Source organism: Rhinoderma darwinii, chromosome 7 (assembly GCF_050947455.1).
Source record: "Rhinoderma darwinii isolate aRhiDar2 chromosome 7, aRhiDar2.hap1, whole genome shotgun sequence".
NCBI classification, from domain to species: domain Eukaryota; kingdom Metazoa; phylum Chordata; class Amphibia; order Anura; family Rhinodermatidae; genus Rhinoderma; species Rhinoderma darwinii.
The window spans coordinates 126,904,206-126,923,647 of NC_134693.1; the positions used below are offsets into that span (position 1 = coordinate 126,904,206).

Sequence of the window (19,442 nt, forward strand, 5' to 3'; positions counted from 1 at the left end):
TAAACCAGATTCAGGTCACCGCCCGGAAACACATGCTGGTTTAAACTCCCCCTGCCAAAACAAGACTTATACTAATAAGAGAGGACAAGGGATTACTTTTCTGGATAGAAACAATGTCTTCCTGCTATCCAAACAAGCAGTAGAGGGGGCGCCTTGGTGGTCCGAGCATTTATCTGCGCTGGGTTCTCTTCATTTTAGCAATCTATGACGTGAGTCAAGTGAGAACACTAATGCTCTGCTGGACACAATTGTGCTTCCCTGTAAGGGATCGAGTTGTACAATTTGTTTTAGTCCAGAGATTCAGCTCAATATAATCAAGAGAGCTTGTCAGATACCTCTTGTCTAAATAAAGTCATCTATGAAATAAAAACCACGAACATCCAAGACATTTTATCCCCTCAACAGGCAATGATGTGCTATTGTGTAAGGGTAAGAGGACATAGTGTGGGTAAGGACTTATTGTCTGTGGGTAAGAGGATTTAGCGTGGGTAAAGACTTATTGTCTGTGGGTAAGTGGATAATGTGGGTAAAGACTTATAGTGTATGGGTAAGAGGACATAGTGTGGGTAAGGACTTATTGTGTATAGGTAAAAGGACAATGTGGGTAAGGACTTACAGTGTATTGGTAAAAGGGCTTAGCGTGGGTAAGGACTTATCTTGTATAGGTAAGAGGACTTAGTGTTGGTAAAGACTTATTGTCTATGGGTAAGAGGACTTAGCGTGAGTAAGAACTTATCGTCTATGGTTAGGAGGACTTAGTGTGGGTATCGCGTATAGTTAAGAGGACTTTGTGTGGGTTATGGATTACTGTTGGTAGGTAAGTGAACATTGTACGGGTAAGAACTTATCGTGTATGAGTAGGAGGACAATGTAGGTAAGGACTTATCGTGTATGGGTAAGAGGGCTGAATGTGGGTAAGGATTATCGTGTATGGGTAGGAGCACTTATTGTAAGTAAGGACTTATCGTGTATGGGTAGGAGCACTTATTGTAAGTAAGGACTACTTATTGTAAGGTAGGACTACTTACTGTAGGTAAGGACTAATGTATGGGTAGGAGTACTTTGTGTAGGTAAGGACTTATCGTGTATGGGTAAGAGGACCGTGTAGGTAAGGACTTATCGTGTATGGGTAGGAGTACTTAGTGTAGGTAAGGACTTATGTATGGGTAGGAGTACTTTGTGTAGGTAAGGACTTATCGTGTATGGGTAAGAGGACTTACATATGAGCATGAAGGTTACAAGGTTCATCTGATGCACACAACCGTCGAGATCTTGTGTCCATTTTGAAGCAACACAACTTGTGGGGATGTCTTGGGGTATACTAAATGCCTATCTCCGCTTAAATGTGAAGATTCAGGTATGACTTGAGTAAAAGCGGTAGTCTGGTTTAGGAAACCCATTTTCTCATCTCGTCATCTATTAGCCAGGGTGGAGAGCTCCTGCAAATAGTGTGACTTGTTTTGGAGGACCCAGCATGTCCGTGTATTACACAGACAGCCCATTGACTTCAATGAGAACTGTGCAATGCTTAATTTCCCCTTTGGTGGCGCTGGAGGAAAATAGAACACTTGCTGATGGGTCCCTCCGCAGATTAAAGCTGATTGATTATGTCCCTTGTGGTTAGCTTATTGGGATTGGCCAAAAAGGATAAACCCCTTAAGTTTCCTCCATCCATAAAAAGGCAGCACACTGAATATCAGCCACACACAAATCAATTATTTTGCTTTGCCCTGGCTCATTCTGGATGGCTATTCTAAAAATACCTGAAGGTATCGCACTCAGAAAAACAGACTGTATGACATGGAAGCCCGGTTGTATAGCTGAGAACCATCAGGCTAAATGTGCTATTTGCCTGAGACATTTAAAGGGACTTTATGGTTTAAATCAAGTTTTTATGTTAAACAAATGCTTTAAGAATTTTACTTTTTTCACTTTCTTAATTTTAATGTAATTTACTATATTAAAATATAATCCGAAAATCTTGCAGTTTTTACACTGGCCACTAAGCCTCACAATAGACTGATCCTTCCTGTTCTGTAGAGATCACTTTTCAGCAGTCATCTCATGATCATCACAGGCAGGATTACAATAAATTAACACCTCTATTGATAGATAACACAGGATCCACCATTGACAATAGGTGATGTACACAGCTCCCCTCCTCTTTCCCGTACAATGACCTCTGCAAAGGTCACAGAGCACTCCCATAGAAGTCAAAGTGTTAGTTCCAGTCTATTATTTCCTATGTATAATGACTGTAAACAGCAGCTCAGGCAAGATGGCTGCCCCACAATCAGGTACAGAAAATATAATTTAAAAAAATCTACAATCAAAAAATAAAAACAGATTAGAAAAAAAAAAATGTTTCACTATCTGGTTTTAATTAGTAAAAATGGTCAAATTTAAATAAACTATAATACGTATTTGATGTTTATATATTTATTCCATTAATTAGAACATGATACTTATTACTTATCAAAATTCAAGACCTCTCTATTATGTTGCTCTTTGCTCTAGACGTAGAATGCAGCTAAAACGCTGCGTAGCTGCTAGGATTGAGAATCGTTCTTTACTCTGGATATAGTCTTTTAAGCCAAGTCAAATTTTGATTCATATGTTATGTAGTTTATAGAAGAGCCAAAAAGACTCGAATCATCACTTTTAATGGGTCATAAATATTTTAATTGTTACCAGCCATGAAATGTAAGAATGATGATACACATAAAATGACACCATAAGCTAAATAAAAACGGGGTTGGACCACCTCAAAAGATAAAAATAAAATAATCATTATAACCATTATAAAATAATGCATTTTAAGAGCTTCTTTAAGAAGTCTGCTGTCTTGTAAAGCCTACTTGCCCCTTCGCTGTCCCTAATTTAGCTTTAAGCTGTCCTGGTGCTGAAGACCTGATTAATCTAAGACTAGTTTCAAGGGGCTCACTGCCTAGCAACCGTACATAAAATGTTGCAGCTTTAGCCCTAGCAACAAGTCTGTATCAATTAAAGAGGCTCTGTCACCAGATTTTGCAACCCCTATCTGCTATTGCAGCAGATAGGCGCTGCAATGTAGATTACAGTAACGTTTTTATTTTTAAAAAACGAGCATTTTTGGCCAAGTTATGACCATTTTTGTAATTATGCAAATGAGGCTTGCAAAAGTCCAAGTGGGTGTGTTTAAAAGTAAAAGTCCAACTGGGCGTGTATTATGTGCGTACATCGGGGCGTTTTTACTACTTTTACTAGCTGGGCGCTCTGAAGAGAAGTAACATCCTCTTCTCTTCAGAACGCCCACTTCTGACAGTGCAGACCTGTGACGTCACTCACAGGTCTTGCATCGTGTCGGCCACATCGGCACCGAGGCTACAGTTGATTCTGCAGCAGCATCAGCGTTTGCAGGTAAGATCGACTTACCTGCAAACGCTGATGCTGCTGCAGAATCAACTGTAGCCTCTGGTGCCGATGTGGCCGTCACGATGCAGGACCTGTGAGTGACGTCACAGATCTGCACTGTCACAAGCTGGGCGTTCTGAAGAGAAGAGGATGTTACTTCTCATCAGAGCGCCCAGCTAGTGAAAGTATTAAAAACGCCCCGATGTACGCACATAATACACACCCACTTGGACTTTTACTTTTAAACACACCCACTTGGACTTTTGCAAGCCTCATTTGCATAACTACAAAAATGGTCATAACTTGGCCAAAAATGCTCGTTTTTTTAAAATAAAAACGTTACTGTAATCTACATTGCAGCGCCTATCTGCTGCAATAGCAGATAGGGGTTGCAAAATCTGGTGACAGAGCCTCTTTAACTAAAGTTATCCAATTACATGCAATCTCCCTATAAAACGACCATTCTCCTTGGTCAAGCAAACATTGTATTCAATAGGGAGATAAGCAGCTTCCAGATACCACTGGCACCAAACTATAGGGAGACACTTTGGGATTATTGGCCATAGACGTTGGGTTGTTGGCAGATCCTAAAAAATCTGATGTCGAATGGCCAGGTAAGATGACCAGCTCAAAATTGGGTTGGCACTGAAACAACAGAGGGTTAATAAGGCAAACACTCCTCAACTGTGGCATAAGGAACTTTCGATCCATACTTCCCATTAGTAGGATCTGTAGGATATAAATCCATGTTCCACAAATCTTCAGTATGTGTCCAAAAGAAATAAGCTGGTTTTGCGACAGCCAGGCATGGATTAACAAAGCTTGGTCTCCTGTAGCTGACCCAGCAATAGCTTTATGCTGCACAACACACACGGCTCTGGCAAAATGCCACATCATCGACTTATTTATCTTTCCAAGTGCAATCTGCCCTTTTGTTTGTAAGGGACGAAAATTCCTAGTTAAGGACATTACAGCGCAGAGATCCGTGTGGACACAGGGAGGGAGGACTGAAGATTAACAGGATGTAGGAGGCAATGAGTGGCAAGAAACTGAATGCTGTAATACGCAGATAGATAGACAGACAGACAGACAGACAGACAGACAGACAGACAGACAGACAGATAGATAGATAGATAGATAGATAGATAGATAGATAGATAGATAGATAGATAGATAGCTATAACAGCAGTTTCTTTTGGCAGTTTTGCAAAAATTGCTGCGACAAAGGAATACAAAAATTACAATATTTCTGTAAGTTTAACAAATATAATAACCAAACTTTATCTCTTGCTCTAGCTTTTGACTTAATAATATATGTCCATTACATAGGATCTGTCACTAGTTTAGTAATGCCCAATCTCCTAGCTAATCTAATAGGCGCTGTCACACTGATAATACTAGTGAAAATTGTGCCCCAAAACGTTTATTTTAAAAGTTAAGAACTTTTTTTAAATATGCAAATTAGTGTATACTAGACAAGTGGGTGTCAACAGTAGCGATTCTCCTGAGGTGGAGCCTCCTCACAGCCTCTGACACTGTCCAATCAGCATGAAGCTGCTTCACACAGTGTGAGAGACTGAGGCTGGAGGGAAGGGGGATCACTTCAAATAGCCAGATCTCCGGCTGTGGACCACCTAGAACTGTGATTCTAATCTTTCATATGGCACCAGGATCGCAGTTCTAGCTGTGAAACAACCGGAACCGGTAACACCAGTTGAATTCACACTCGGGAATGGAAGCTGTATACTATATGATCACTCTGTGTTGCTGGGCAGGGAAGGGGGAGAAGCTGTATACTGATTGGACAGAGTCATATAGAAAACATTACACTGCCCAGAGTGAAAAGAAAGAGACACTTCCCATTTGGCAAGTATAGCCAAAATAGCATATTTAGAAAAATGCCCAGAACTTTGCAAATAATAAATGTTTTTGAAAAAAAATGTGTAGTTATCAGCATCACAGCACCTATTAGATTAGTTAGGAGATAGGGAATTAATAAACTAGTGACAGATCCTTTTTAAGACCGCCCACATTCTAAGCCATATTAGTATTCGTGATGCTACTGGGAATGGGTGGAGCTGTGACAACTTCTCAGTCTTTCATAAAAAAAAGTTAGTTTTTTTCCCACTTAGTAGGTGAAACAACATAATTGGCAAATAATCATGGAGGATTTCAAGACCAAGATAGGAATGGTTGCACCTAAACTACATATAACACAGTAATAGCAAAGCTGATAAATGTACTGTATAGTGAGGATATCTAAAATCTTGCATATTGGTATTTGCATAGGGGTGGTCTGGTACGTGATTCCACTACAGTTTCCCCTGCCACAGGGGGCATGTGGGTTGTATTTATGTAAGGTAAGTCACTAATGTCATGTACCCGACACTGGAGTGATTGCTGGCTCTTGGCTGATGTGTGACCCATTGCTTACTGGTTATCACGTAGTCTGTCCAGAGGGACAGCTGGACTTGCAGCCCCAATCCACTGTCTATACAATTCAAAACCTCGTTGGAGGGGAACATGCTCAGAACTTTTTGGGCAAGTCTATCCCCAGAAACCAAGGTGAGGTTATTACTACAGGAAGCAATGAAGACAATGAGGCTTCAGGTCCTTGTGCCAGGGGCAGACAATGGAGAACTTGGCAACCGTGAGGGGGAGATGGCACTCTGTGAGGTACCTTTCTGGGGGTGTAGGGCTCTACTGCAAAGGAGCCAATGAAGGCAATGGCCAAAATAGTGTTCCAAGGTGACCTTTTAGAGCAATGCCGCTATATCTGAGACTTGACCACCTGGATATTTTGCAGGTTCAGAAGCAGCACAAGCCCTCAAATTACACCGATATGAAGGAAAAGCTAACCAAGCATTTGACTACTCTGTCATAGATGTAGGTTACGTTAGTGTTTTGGTGGCACGGGTGGTGGGAAATACAGATGACGCCTAGACAAAGAAGAAACAGAGACAATTTAGAGCTTTCTTAATTCTATGTCTGTTCTAGAACCCAGGATCAGAAGTGCGATTCGTGTGATGGGTTTTTGCACAGACCATCATGTATAAGATCTTTGTGGGGACACTATACTCAGATAATAATAGTCTACAAAGAATATGGAACAAACCCTTAGACCTTCACAAGACCATACAATATCTATGTTGTAAAATGTCTGCAAACTCCACCCAAGAATAGCCCTTGGAAACTGAAAAGCTACAAAAAAAAATAAAAAATACCCAAAAATATGTTTCCCTTTAATAACATCATAAAAGGCATTGACCGTAGACTTATCTCAGAAAGCTGATTAGTTGCCATGGATTCCAGCCTATTCCATACGAACATTTCCAGCTTTCTACCTCTTTAATACAGTAACTTGGAAAAATATTTTGCCAAAACTCAAGATCCCTGATGCATTTTCGGCTATGAGAAAATAGAAATCAAAACCTATAGTAGTTCCAGTGCATCTGACCTAGATATCGGTGTAGAAAATACTGGGAAATCTATATAAGCAGCAGTATAATGACTGTAAGCTCTTCTGTTCTACATTAGTCGGGTCCACCATAAAAAAACATTTATAGACAAGCCACGATGTGTCAAACAGTATCTGAGGAGGATCAGAGGAATAGGAGAAAGATTTACACGATGACACAGAAGAATACAGTGCAGTAATCCAGAATTATGTGGTCCACTACATTGTGTGTCATTTCTTTTATACATTTTATGTGAACATTTTATTACACAGACATCACTGATGGTTGATTTATAGACCTGACTATGTATGAACAAGTGTAACATACAGAAGGAATAGCTCTATAGACATAAGATATACAAACCATTTTTTGGTCAGTGATTGAAGAACAAACCAAGTGAACTGAATTAATTCAACATGTATTATCCATATGTATCAGAAAGTGACCTATTTTGCTTTATTTATAAATATATATATTTTTTTTAAAACATTTTGGTTTTTTTAGTGACTTTTTAATACAATTCCTTAAATATTGTTGGATTGGAGCACACACAATAAGATGATTTCCTATTTTCTGTAGCTCACAATTCAGCTTTGATGTGTAAACTGGGACAGGGTCAGCAGAGTCATCTCATTATGCTTAGAGGATGGAGAAAAGGATGACAGCCCTGTTGTACTGCTAGAGGTCTAGATAAGACAGCATAGAAACACTATAGGCACAGAAAGTTCTGTAGGCAACTCTGCCACTCCCTGGTCTCTGGGGGAGGGAGCTTGCTCTCTTCATGGAGACTGTATTAGTCTATGGGCACTTTTCTGACCATTAACTCCTATTTATTGCAGCTGCCATGAAGCACATACACCCTTCTGTGATGTCTATACAGACAATACAGGAAGGATTTGTGTATCTTGAATATGTCTGTCCCCAGGGAAGTTTTGAATATACAAAAATAGCTAAAAATAATAAACAATTCTTCTACATTCATCTAATTTATCCAATCAACCTAAAATACATAATACATTAATTTTTAGGATTTCTACAGTATCACATATTGGGGAAGTGTCTCACTAAGGCTTCGTTCACATCTGCGTCACTTTGACGGAATGAAAAACGCAGTCGACTACGGTATTGATTCTGTCAAAACGACTGAACCCTTGCACAACTGAGACAAACGGAAACCATTGGCATCGGATCCGACCCCAATAAAATCAATGGTGATGGGAACAGAAACTTATGGTTTCCGGTTGTGTCAGTCAGGGCTCTATTCTGACGGAAAGCTCAGACGGAACGTCAGAACGAAGCCCGGACGCAGATGTGAATATAGAATATAGCCTCATATATCGGGGCTAATGTACCAATACTGTCACTCATGCAACTTGGAGCATCGTCTAAAGCTTTTGATTTTGTCTACTACTCCGTTCATCATATTTTGCAAATTGTTGCAGGACCCTTACACCATACGACATACCCAAGATCCCGACTCTGAGGGCTCTAAACTAAGTCTAGGCTGTTGTCTTGGTGCGCCATTGCTACAGAAGAAATGTTGTATCATATGCAACGGCTAGGTTATTTCTTCACAAATATTGCACCTTTTGTTTTAGTGTACCGATGCCATTTCATGGAAGGCGCCACATTGATACAATCGCTCTAATGTGTCATGACATCATTAGATAGCTGAAACCTTTATCTCCCCTGGTTTTATGATCACCGACTTCCACTTCAGCCTTTCAATGGATCATCAGCACAAACCCAGACGGCCAATAAAACAACATTTGCATTGGATATCCATAAATCCTTTATAATGTTTATGGAGGCTCCAATAAAAACAGTGTTTACAGGAATCCTATACAATCAGCAATGTTCCAAAAGGAAGCCGTGAATCTCTTTGTGTAACCTCATCCTATATAAAGACTTCAATTCAACACGGTGGCTCACTGGTTAACACTGTTGGGGGTGGGGGACTATACGACCTGGGCATTTATTTGTCCTCCATGATCTCCAAGTTCCTCCCACCATCCAAAAACATATTGCTGGATTGGGTGGCTTTCTATGAGATTGCAAGACAGAAAAATTATATGGTGGGCACCACTGGAAGAGGGACATATAGGAGGGCATTATTTCTACTCCTATGCAGAATATGTTGGTGCTATATAACAGTACATAAATAATAGACAACTCCAGCTGATGTTACCCAACACATATGTACCCAGGTGTAATGTTCCTCCTTTGTCTTTTTCAAGACTGATATCATCTTGGGAATATATACACATAATTATAGAGTCAATATAGATCTAGGAGAGCCGCCACTAAAGCCAATGTATAAATGGGGGCTGACCAGCTGGATACTTTTAATTGCCTGATTAGGAAGTTCATTGTTTTGGCTCATGTACATTCCAGCTGTTAATGAGGAATTAATTACCAAGAAATTAATTATTTTCCATTGTACGCATGACCTTAGTATAGAAAGAAGGAAAGACATGATATGACATCCTTTACAAGATAACACATTGACATATAGTTAAATCATCATTATGTAAATGCAGTGCAATTATTTGAGTCTCCTTAGAAATCACCAATGAGCTTATGAATAATTATGCTAATGAAATCTGGCCTCATTAATTATTTCATGGGGAGGAGGTAAATAAAAATAATACAGAGGCCTCAGTCCTCTTACAAATATATAAAAATAATGTCTTTTTGGAGCATAATAAAAACAATACAAAAAGAAATACCAAATTCATGTAATATTTAATAAAAAATTTTAATAAAACATAAAAATATTGACTGTAAAAGTAGAATACGGGAAACTTTATAGAAACAGTGATAGAGGCATGGATCGACCGTCTAATATACATAGGAGGGGCTTGTACAGTTAAATACTTGGGACCAACATATGGGCATTGTAAAGAGAAAAAGAGGTATGGATTTAGACCTTTAAAAAATGTAATAAAATAAATAAAGAAGAAAACAAACAAAAATAATACACAAAAATACTTTACTCATTCCAACTAAGCAAAAAGAAACAAAAATAAAGGTATAAAAAAAAAACAAAAAAAAAAACATTCTTACAGGGAAATCACATCCTGCACTTATAAAACCCCAAGTTCCTATACGAGGGGCCGGCTACTTGGACCTTTTCTGCAGCAAATTTTTTGCCTCTATGTTTTTAAAACAAGCAAAAACTACCGGGACATACAGTATAGACATAGGGAACATACAGTACTACATACTACCGGGACATACAGTATAGACATAGGGAACATACAGTACTACATACTACCGGGACATACAGTATAGACACAGCGGAAAGTCAAACGAGAATTTTATGAGAAATCGTATATTTCCAGTGATTTGGAACAGACAGCCAGGCATGAAATAATTTACACTGCGTGTCTGAGATTCTCAGCAGGAGTTCCCGGAGTCACGTTAATATGGATATGGCATCGAGTTTACAGGTTATCTTTTGATCAGAAAATTGGTCCGTGTAATTATTCACATACTGGACGAAATGGTTTCCTTTCATTGTTTTCCTTGAAATGTTCGGAACACATGGGATACATTTCCTTCTTTAATGTACCACTCTTAAATCAACTCCTCCTGGGCTTCGTATTTTTGTATTTTTTTTTTTTTTTGTATGTCATCGCTATAAATGTTCAATGTTGAATTAAGTCCTACATCCTTCATGGGCAGAATTTGCCAGCCCCCTGCCCAACCTATAGACCCTTACAGAATCTGCCCAGCCTACAGACCCCAGTATATTGAGATACATTACTAAAACAAACCAGGGTCAAATATGTGTCCGTTTGCGAACTAGAATGAAGTTTTGACTAGCAACGATAGCGTCCAGTCATTTAATACCGACCCATCTGTGCAAACAAATGGGATACGATTAGGCTCAGTTTACTCAGTCACTAGGAAGCAAACACAAAAGCAATGACACCTATTCTGTACAAAAAATAATGCGCCCACAGATGTAGAAGAGCTGACTTTGTAAGGAGCAAGGAGTTTATCAACGGCACTGTTAGCACCTGGCACAACGATCACCACTTTCAATTGTATTTGCACCCCCTTCCATTGGCCAACCAACACCCCTGGTTTGACAGATGTAGCAGTGTTGAGTTTGTCATATGCAGAAGAGCGTCATATGTGAAATTTAATATGGAGCAGAGTTTTTCATTTGGCAATTCAAATTGATATCCCATTTAGATAGGACTGCGGGTAAATCTATCATATTATCTTAGTCCCTAATCCCTATGTTGCAGATAAGGGCAAATCGATGATTAAATCAATAATTATGTTAATGATAAGACTCTTCCCGTTGAAAAAGACCTCAGTAACTTTATCGGTTAGAGTTTCCTCCCACTGGGAGTCAAAAAAAGCCCTTCAATTATAAATGAGAGGAGGCATTTAAATTGATAAAGAAATGATGAATGAGCCACAATGGTGTCTGGACGCCTGAGCCCAAGTCAAATGGGCATTAAACAAATGGAATATGCTAAACTGGAGCAGGCTCTGCGGAGAATGACTGCATCTGCTGTGAATAATTATCTTGTCATTATTAGAGAAAAGGTAGAGAGGGTCCTGAGGAAGGAGTGGGACGCTCGGCTCCAAACAAAGGCTAAAAAAGATGAATCTTTATGTGGAGCGGGTCACACTCCACTGCTCCCAGCAAATCACCAACATCTTTCCCCTGTGCAAATAATAGATCACCACAAAGATCAACACAAAAAATACAATCAATGTATCCTTCTTCTACCTAAAGTGATACATTGTTGCAACATTTCAGTTGTATGTCTATCTATCTATCTATCTATCTATCTATCTATCTATCTATCTGTCTGTGTATTGTAATAATTCTGAATTAAAATAACCCCGTAGGTTTAACTGCAGTCCTATAGTTACATAATTTAAGTTGTGTCAATTGATATACTCAGCTCTGCTAAGTCTGCTACAGAGAAATAAAACATGAAACATGAGATAGATGATAGATATATAAGATGATAGATAGATAGAGAGAGAGAGAGAGAGAGAGAGAGAGAGAGAGAGATAGATAGACAAATTATCTGTGAACTATATGTGTGTAGTGTGTCAGCCATTGGGTAGATATTAACAAAGCAATATTCTGTCCGAAACAACTATAAAGTCCACATATTTTTCCTTATAATTGCAAATCAATTACAAACACATAATAATAGATAGATAAATATATAGATAAGTATCAGATAGATAGATAGATAGATAGATAGATAGATAGATAGATAGATAGATAGATAGATAGATAGATAGATAGATAGATTCTGTATTCCAAGGTATCTATATAAATCTCCCAATATATGTACATACAATATCTACTCCTGTATATACCAAGTAAATATGACAATACAATCATGCATCTAGATGACAATTTAACCCATAAATAATATATAACATCCCGGCAGTGTTAAGTAGCTCTATTCAGGCAAGGAATAAGAATATCCGCACATACCAGCAGCAGAGACTCCCAGATCCCAGGCAGAGGAAACAGCTCCCAGCTCCTCAGACTCTGCTATTTACTGAGTGTGCTGCTCTCCTCTTCCATGCTGCTCCAGCCTCACACAGTCCTGCACCTCCTGCCTGCTGCGCTGCTGCTCAGCTTGACAAGACATTGGGAGTCACTTGAGCTGAAATGAGCAGTGGGGCTTTGTCAAAGCCCTTTAGAGCAGAGCCACACATCAAGCAGCAGGCTGCTGGCTGAGAAGAAGAAGTCTACTGTGCGAGCCATCCGCAGGACAAGTGTGATTCCTGCCCTCTCTGGCTGGGTCTTTAAGGAGAACCCCCCCTTTTCCCCAAATCTCCTTCTTTTCTTTCCAGGATAATTCCGCTCAAGATCCAGTGCACACAACGGCGCTCAGTGTTTTCTTTCTTCCATTAAATGACCCTTTGTAGCAGTAGCAATGTTATGTCCAATTTGCTCTCCAAGATCTTGTAAAGGAAATACTCAGCCCTATGGAGAATAATTGCCAGCTTGCTCTCTCCCTGTGCCAGAATGTGAGCTTGTTGCAGCGCTCGCTTCTGCTGAATGCTAATGAATACAGTGATGTCAGCAGCAAGCCCCAGTCTGCCCTGGGACCCTTTCAATGGTCACTGGCTGCCTCGTATCATTAATTTACATATAAATCAACCTCCCCTAACAAATCAATAATCCCACAGGGTGTTTAGCACAAACAAAATCCATTAAAACTGTGCACAGCGAAATTGTGTTACAAAACATCTGGCAACGGTACAATAATTCAAAAAGGAATGATAGAACGGTGATTTTTTTAATTTTTTTTTAAATAGATCTAGTAGGTCGATGACGAAACACAATTTTTTTTCGTATCGAGTTACTGCTCTGTATCGAGCATCTGTTTTATGCTTCTTCTTTTTTAATCTTATGTGGGTTATTTAAGGCAACTTTTTGACAATAGGGGTTGTAGTATGTAGTTGTAGTATGGACACAAAAATATTTAAAAGTATTTTAGGATTTTTTTTTTTAATCATAGGGCATGCAAAGGACTAGTTCTATTGATTCAAATGAAATTGTAGTTATAGAGGTTGTCCGTTTTAGAACACCCATTTTCACGTACTCTCAGAGCATTCTGAGTTAATAAAGCAGGGGACCCTTGTGTATTTGGCGGAGCAAAGAGCAGGTAAAAAGAGTGTCTCTGCCCCTGGAGTACCCAGCATGTCAGTGCATTACATAGACATCATTTTGATTGTAAAGGGTTACATGTAATTCTTCATTTGCCCTCTGGAGGCACTGCAGGGGAATTAGATACTTACTGCCATATTCCCCCACAGACTACAGCTAATCACTGGGGAACAAAAAGGCTTATTGAAAAGTACACAACCCCTTAAACTAATTTTTGCAAACTATGGGTTAAGGTGGCCATAAATGTAGTACTGATTTGGCCCCATGACCCATCTAGAGAAGTTGGCATAGTAATGAAATAATCTATGGTCATGTATTGAAAATGGTGATTGGCATGAAAACTATGAAACATTGGATCAGATCCGCTTAGATTTTCAGCTAAGGATTTGTCAAGTAAGAAAGTTCTAAGGGTATGTTCACACGCTTAGCAAAAAACGTCTGAAAATACAGAGTGGTTTTGAAGGGAAAACAGCTCCTGATTTTCAGAAGTTTTTTAATTAACTAGCGTTTTTCGCTGCGTTTTTTTACGGCCGTTTTTAGAGCGGTTTCTCTATAGAGTCAATGAAAAACTGCTCCAAAAACGGCTCAAGAAGTGACATGCACTTCTTTTTCGCTGGTGTATTTTAACGCAGCAGTTTTTCAAAACGGCCACGTAAAAAAACACCCCGTCAGAACAGAACGCAGTTTTTTTCCATTGAAATCAATGGGCAGATGTTTGGAGGCGTTCTGCTTCCGATTTTTTTCAGCCGTTTTTCGGCAGTTTACGGCCGAAAATAGGCCGGATGAACATACCCTTATAGTGAAAAAATAATGGATGCCTTTTTTTAATCAGAATTATATATTTGTTTGCGTGACCAGCTTTTGTCATAGATGGATGTTCCTTTTCAGTTATTTAGCTAAGGGTTTGAAGGACATGGGAATTGCTAGCAGGACACCAGCTGTTTTGAGGTAAGTTCTCATCTAATGGTGGTTTTTCTTGGCTAAGGTTTAAGAGAAATTCTGCCAAACCTGAATTTTTAATATACCATAATCATAAGCAGTTATTATACTGCATACTGTGAAATAAACCTCACAGCAAGCATACTGGTTTCTCAGAAGAACATAAAATAAAGTATAATTTTCTCACATGAAAGACTGCCCTTAGTGGCCACATTAAGTACAATTTAATCAGCAGAAACACTGCCTCTTCTGGCTACATTAGGTATAGTTTAATCAGAGGAAACATTGCCCCTAGTGTCCACATTGAGTATCATTTAATTAGAGTAAACACTGCTCCTAGTGTCCAGTTTGTAAATGACAACTCAGTACATATAGCATCAGTCTAATTGAATGAATGCAAATCGGGTCCATAGTCATCCGCATATACAGCACGCGGTTCGCAAATACGGTCCGTAGTGCATCTGTAGTTCACGGATCAGCAAAAAAAACCAAAAAAACAGGAAGGAATCTTGGGTAATCCCCTGGCGTCGCATAGCAATGCTTCTGCAATTACGGACAGCTCTAAGAAACAGTCCAGACCATATGATGTAGTGATCTGCAACTCATCTCTTACCAGTGGTTACAAAACTACAACACCCAGGATGTCCTAACAACATCTAGCTGTAACAGCATGCTGGGAGTTGTAGTTTCACAAGAGTTGGAGAGCTACAGGCTGCAGACCACTACTATTGGGAGTAGTTGAGCAGCTGCACCCGCTTACGAGACAATTGGGCGTAGAACTGGTTTCATTTCAAATTAAAAAATCTAGGTGTTCTTGAAAATTTCAGCCCACATACCACCATATAGTACCAAGAGAATCAGCCATATACAGACCACAAAATACCCCCATCTAGTGCCAAAATAATATGCAGCATTCAAAATATACTTCAAACCCCATAATACTGTCACATAGTGACCATATAATTCTGCAATTCAAATACTGCTATACCACCATATGCAGCTAAACAATACAGGGGGTTTTAGGATGCTCCTGAGGTTCCTGCCCTTGGGGGACCCTCTAGGAAATGGGGCCCTGGGCAAATGCCCAGTTTGGAGTGTAGACCCTAGCCAGTTGTGAGCCCCAGCCAGGTGTGGGTCCAGAACCTTATTCAGAATCACTAAAATAGTTAAAAAATCAAGAGAATGTGTTATGGATGGCTCCTTTAAGAGGACTACCAGCCGTAGTTTCTATTAGTACTGACTAATACCGTAGGGGAAAAAAACAAATTTTCCTTCTTTGTTGCCTTTGGGTAAGTTGGAAATTTTCCATACGATTGTGTGATTAACCACAAAACGTGTTGACGCAAGACAAAGTAGATGCATGGCATTATGTATTCTGGTGTTACTAAATTCATGACCTTCTGTTTCTGCTTCTCATCCATAGCATCAAGTATTGAAAGTTTCTGTAGCACAACTGAACTAAATTATTTATCTGGTTCAATAAAGTTTAGAGCAGATGACTATCAAAGCAGAAGGTGTGCGTAGAACTGAGTCACTGTATAGACGTTTCATATGTTTGAATTAACACTGATGGAAAACACATATATGTATGTATGTATGTATGTATATATATATATACATATATATATATATATATATACAGTGGAGGAAATAAGTATTTGATCCCTTGCTGATTTTGTAAGTTTGCCCACTGTCAAAGTCATGAACAGTCTAGAATTTTTAGGCTAGGTTAATTTTACCAGTGAGAGATAGATTATATAAAAAAAAAAAAAAATCACATTGTCAAAATTATATATATTTATTTGCATTGTGCACAGAGAAATAAGTATTTGATCCCTTTGGCAAACAAGACTTAATACTTGGTGGCGAAACCCTTGTTGGCAAGCACAGCAGTCAGACATTTTTAGTAGTTGATGATGAGGTTTGCACACATGTTAGATGGAATTTTGGCCCACTCCTCTTTGCAGATCATCTGTAAATCATTAAGATTTCGAGGCTGTCGCTTGGCAACTCGGATCTTCAGCTCCCTCCATAAGTTTTCGATGGGATTAAGGTCTGGAGACTGGCTAGGCCACTCCATGACCTTAATGTGCTTCTTTTTGAGCCACTCCTTTGTTGCCTTGGCTGTATGTTTCGGGTAATTGTCGTGCTGGAAGACCCAGCCACGAGCCATTTTTAATGTCCTGGTGGAGGGAAGGAGGTTGTCACTCAGGATTTGACGGTACATGGCTCCATCCATTCCCCATTGATGCGGTGAAGTAGTCCTGTGCCCTTAGCAGAGAAACACCCCCAAAACATAATGTTTCCACCTCCATGCTTGACAGTGGGGACGGTGTTCTTTGGGTCATAGGCAGCATTTCATTTCCTCCAAACACGGCAAGTTGAGTTAATGCCAAAGAGCTAAATTTTAGTCTCATCTGACCACAGCACCTTCTCCCAATCACTCTCACAATCATCCAGATGTTCATTTGCAAACTTCAGACGGGCCTGTACATGTGCCTTCTTGAGCAGGGGGACCTTGCGGGCACTGCAGGATTTTAATCCATTACGGCGTAATGTGTTACCAATGGTTTTCTTGGTGACTGTGGTCCCAGCTGCCTTGAGATCATTAACAAGTTCCCCCCGTGTAGTTTTCGGCTGAGCTCTCACCTTCCTCAGGATCAAGGATACCCCACGAGGTGAGATTTTACATGGAGCCCCAGATCGATGTCGATTGACAGTCATTTTGTATGTCTTCCATTTTCTTACTATTGCACCAACAGTTGTCTCCTTCTCACCCAGCGTCTTACTTATGGTTTTGTAGCCCAATCCAGCCTTGTGCAGGTCTATGATCTTGTCCCTGACATCCTTAGAAAGCTCTTTGGTCTTGCCCATGTTGTAGAGGTTAGAGTCAGACTGATTAATTGAGTCTGTGGACAGGAGTCTTTTATACAGGTGACCATGTAAGAGCTGTCTTTAATGCAGGCACCAAGTTGATTTGGAGAGTGTAACTGATCTGGAGGAGGCTGAACTCTTAATGGTTGGTAGGGGATCAAATACTTATTTCTCTGTGCACAATGCAAATACATATATATAATTTTGACAATGTGATTTTCTTTTTTTTTTTTTATATAATCTATCTCTCACTGGTAAAATTAACCTAGCCTAAAAATTCTAGATTGTTCATGACTTTGACAGTGGGCAAACTTACAAAATCAGCAAGTGATCAAATACTTATTTCCTCCACTGTATATACACACACAGACATACATTATATATATGGATGGAATATGGGTGTGTAGATTTAAGTAAAACTTTACACACTCTCTAGGCATAAGATAACTTTTACAAGCTTGTCCCACCTTTTAAGACATAGGTGCACACACCCAAACACACATTTAATAGCTGCATGTCATAGCTTTCCTGCTTTGCAATACTTGTTGTAAGTTATATACCGGGCCTACAGTACATGTAAATTAACCCCGTGTCATTTGAAGGGCAAATATTCTGTGCCGATTAATTTCTTAACACATATTTATAGTGGTCAGAAATCTGTTTTTCTGATAAAAAGCTACAAATCCACCGAATAAACAAAGAGTTGAATGTTTAAATTCTGACTGCCTGCAGCCACCACTAGAGGGAGCTCAGGAGCTTACTGTTTTATTATGGAGTTTAATGTAAAATCAGTATGCAATAAGCTCCCCCTAGTTGTTACCATTTATTTGCCCCGATTTTTGGAGCTGCATGTAAAAGAAAAACTAAGCTTTGACCACTTTAAAAAAAAACATGCAGGCTATTTGAATAGAAGAGGGATAAGTGGCCGTCAAACAGCTCTGGGGCCTCTTATCTCCAGGGAAAGCAAATATCTGGAAAGGTAAAAATCCAACGTGTTTGATCTTGATTTCCAGATACGTTGAAACTAGTAAAATCTGTAAACAAAACTTCTAATGTCTATGACCAGATATAAGCAACACGAGGGTCTCTCTGCTATGTGTCTCGCCATGTACAGCCAGCTAGAGTGTTCCACTCTATTTTATAGTTTATACCCAATGAACCCATCAACTAGACAAATGCACTGGGACTACAACTCATATGTGAGCTTTTGTAGTAAGCAATAACAGTAAGATGACCTATCGAAATGCAAGCGGCTAACGATGTAGTTGGACCTACAGATGATGTCATCTCATGGCCTCAGGTTAAAGCTGGCCATATATGCTCGAAAATTGCTGGGTGTAAGTTGCTTTGGATATTATTTATCTTCTTGGTGATCTTCCTAATAATATACAAGTTTGGCTGAAATCATCAAGAAACACTTTCTTGGTAATGACTTCTTGCCACTTGAATCTAACCTCCTGTTCTTGGGACCCCCATGGTGACACAAAGGACAAACATACTATATATCACCACCTGCTGCTTTTGGTCATTGGAGCAGTAATAAGCATTGAATTATGGAATGGGTGACGGCTATTTATTACATCCCTCCCAAGAAGTCATAACTACCAACATAGTAACTATGCTCAAGATGCAAGGACATCATGGACATTGCATGAATCTCTTTCCTTGACAAGAGATGTGGGCGAAGATAATTAGACGTTATAGTACATATATGATATAAGCGATTGTATGGGTCTTGAATATGCAGCTGCTACAATCGGCATTGCTGGTAGATATCAGAGTTGTCTGCTCCCATTTATGACTATTAACCCGCTTTATTACTTTATACTGGCCGTAGCCAGGACGGTAACTCACTAACACGGATTCCTGAGTAGACACTTGCCCCTTCTTGGACACCCTGGAGGAGTATATAACATGTCCCGGAGCCCGTGGGATTTTATGTCACAGGGCCAGCAGAGGACTGAGTGATCCCACCTTGTCACCAAGGGATGTGATGTGGGGCTATACTGGGGAGCGGAATCCAAGGGGGAACCCTGGTGTTCACCCTTTAATCCTTGTACAAGGATCTGGACTTTGCTCCAGGGGAAGCCCAGGTTAACCACAAAGTAGTC

At 39.6% G+C, this 19,442-nt stretch overlaps 1 protein-coding gene across 2 annotated transcripts in view; it reads right to left on the reverse strand.

The window, feature by feature from the left end:
* PRICKLE2 (prickle planar cell polarity protein 2) overlaps window positions 1-19,442 on the reverse strand; it is a 216,068-nt gene that overhangs the window by 57,762 nt on the left and 138,864 nt on the right. The window contains exon 1 of one of the 2 annotated variants that reach the window (XM_075833991.1): window positions 12,334-12,930. The exons of the other annotated variant lie outside the window; for it this stretch is intronic. The gene's annotated coding sequence lies outside the window, so the exon portion shown is untranslated. Of the gene's footprint in view, window positions 1-12,333; window positions 12,931-19,442 lie in introns of those variants that run through there. 2 annotated transcript variants of the gene reach the window in all.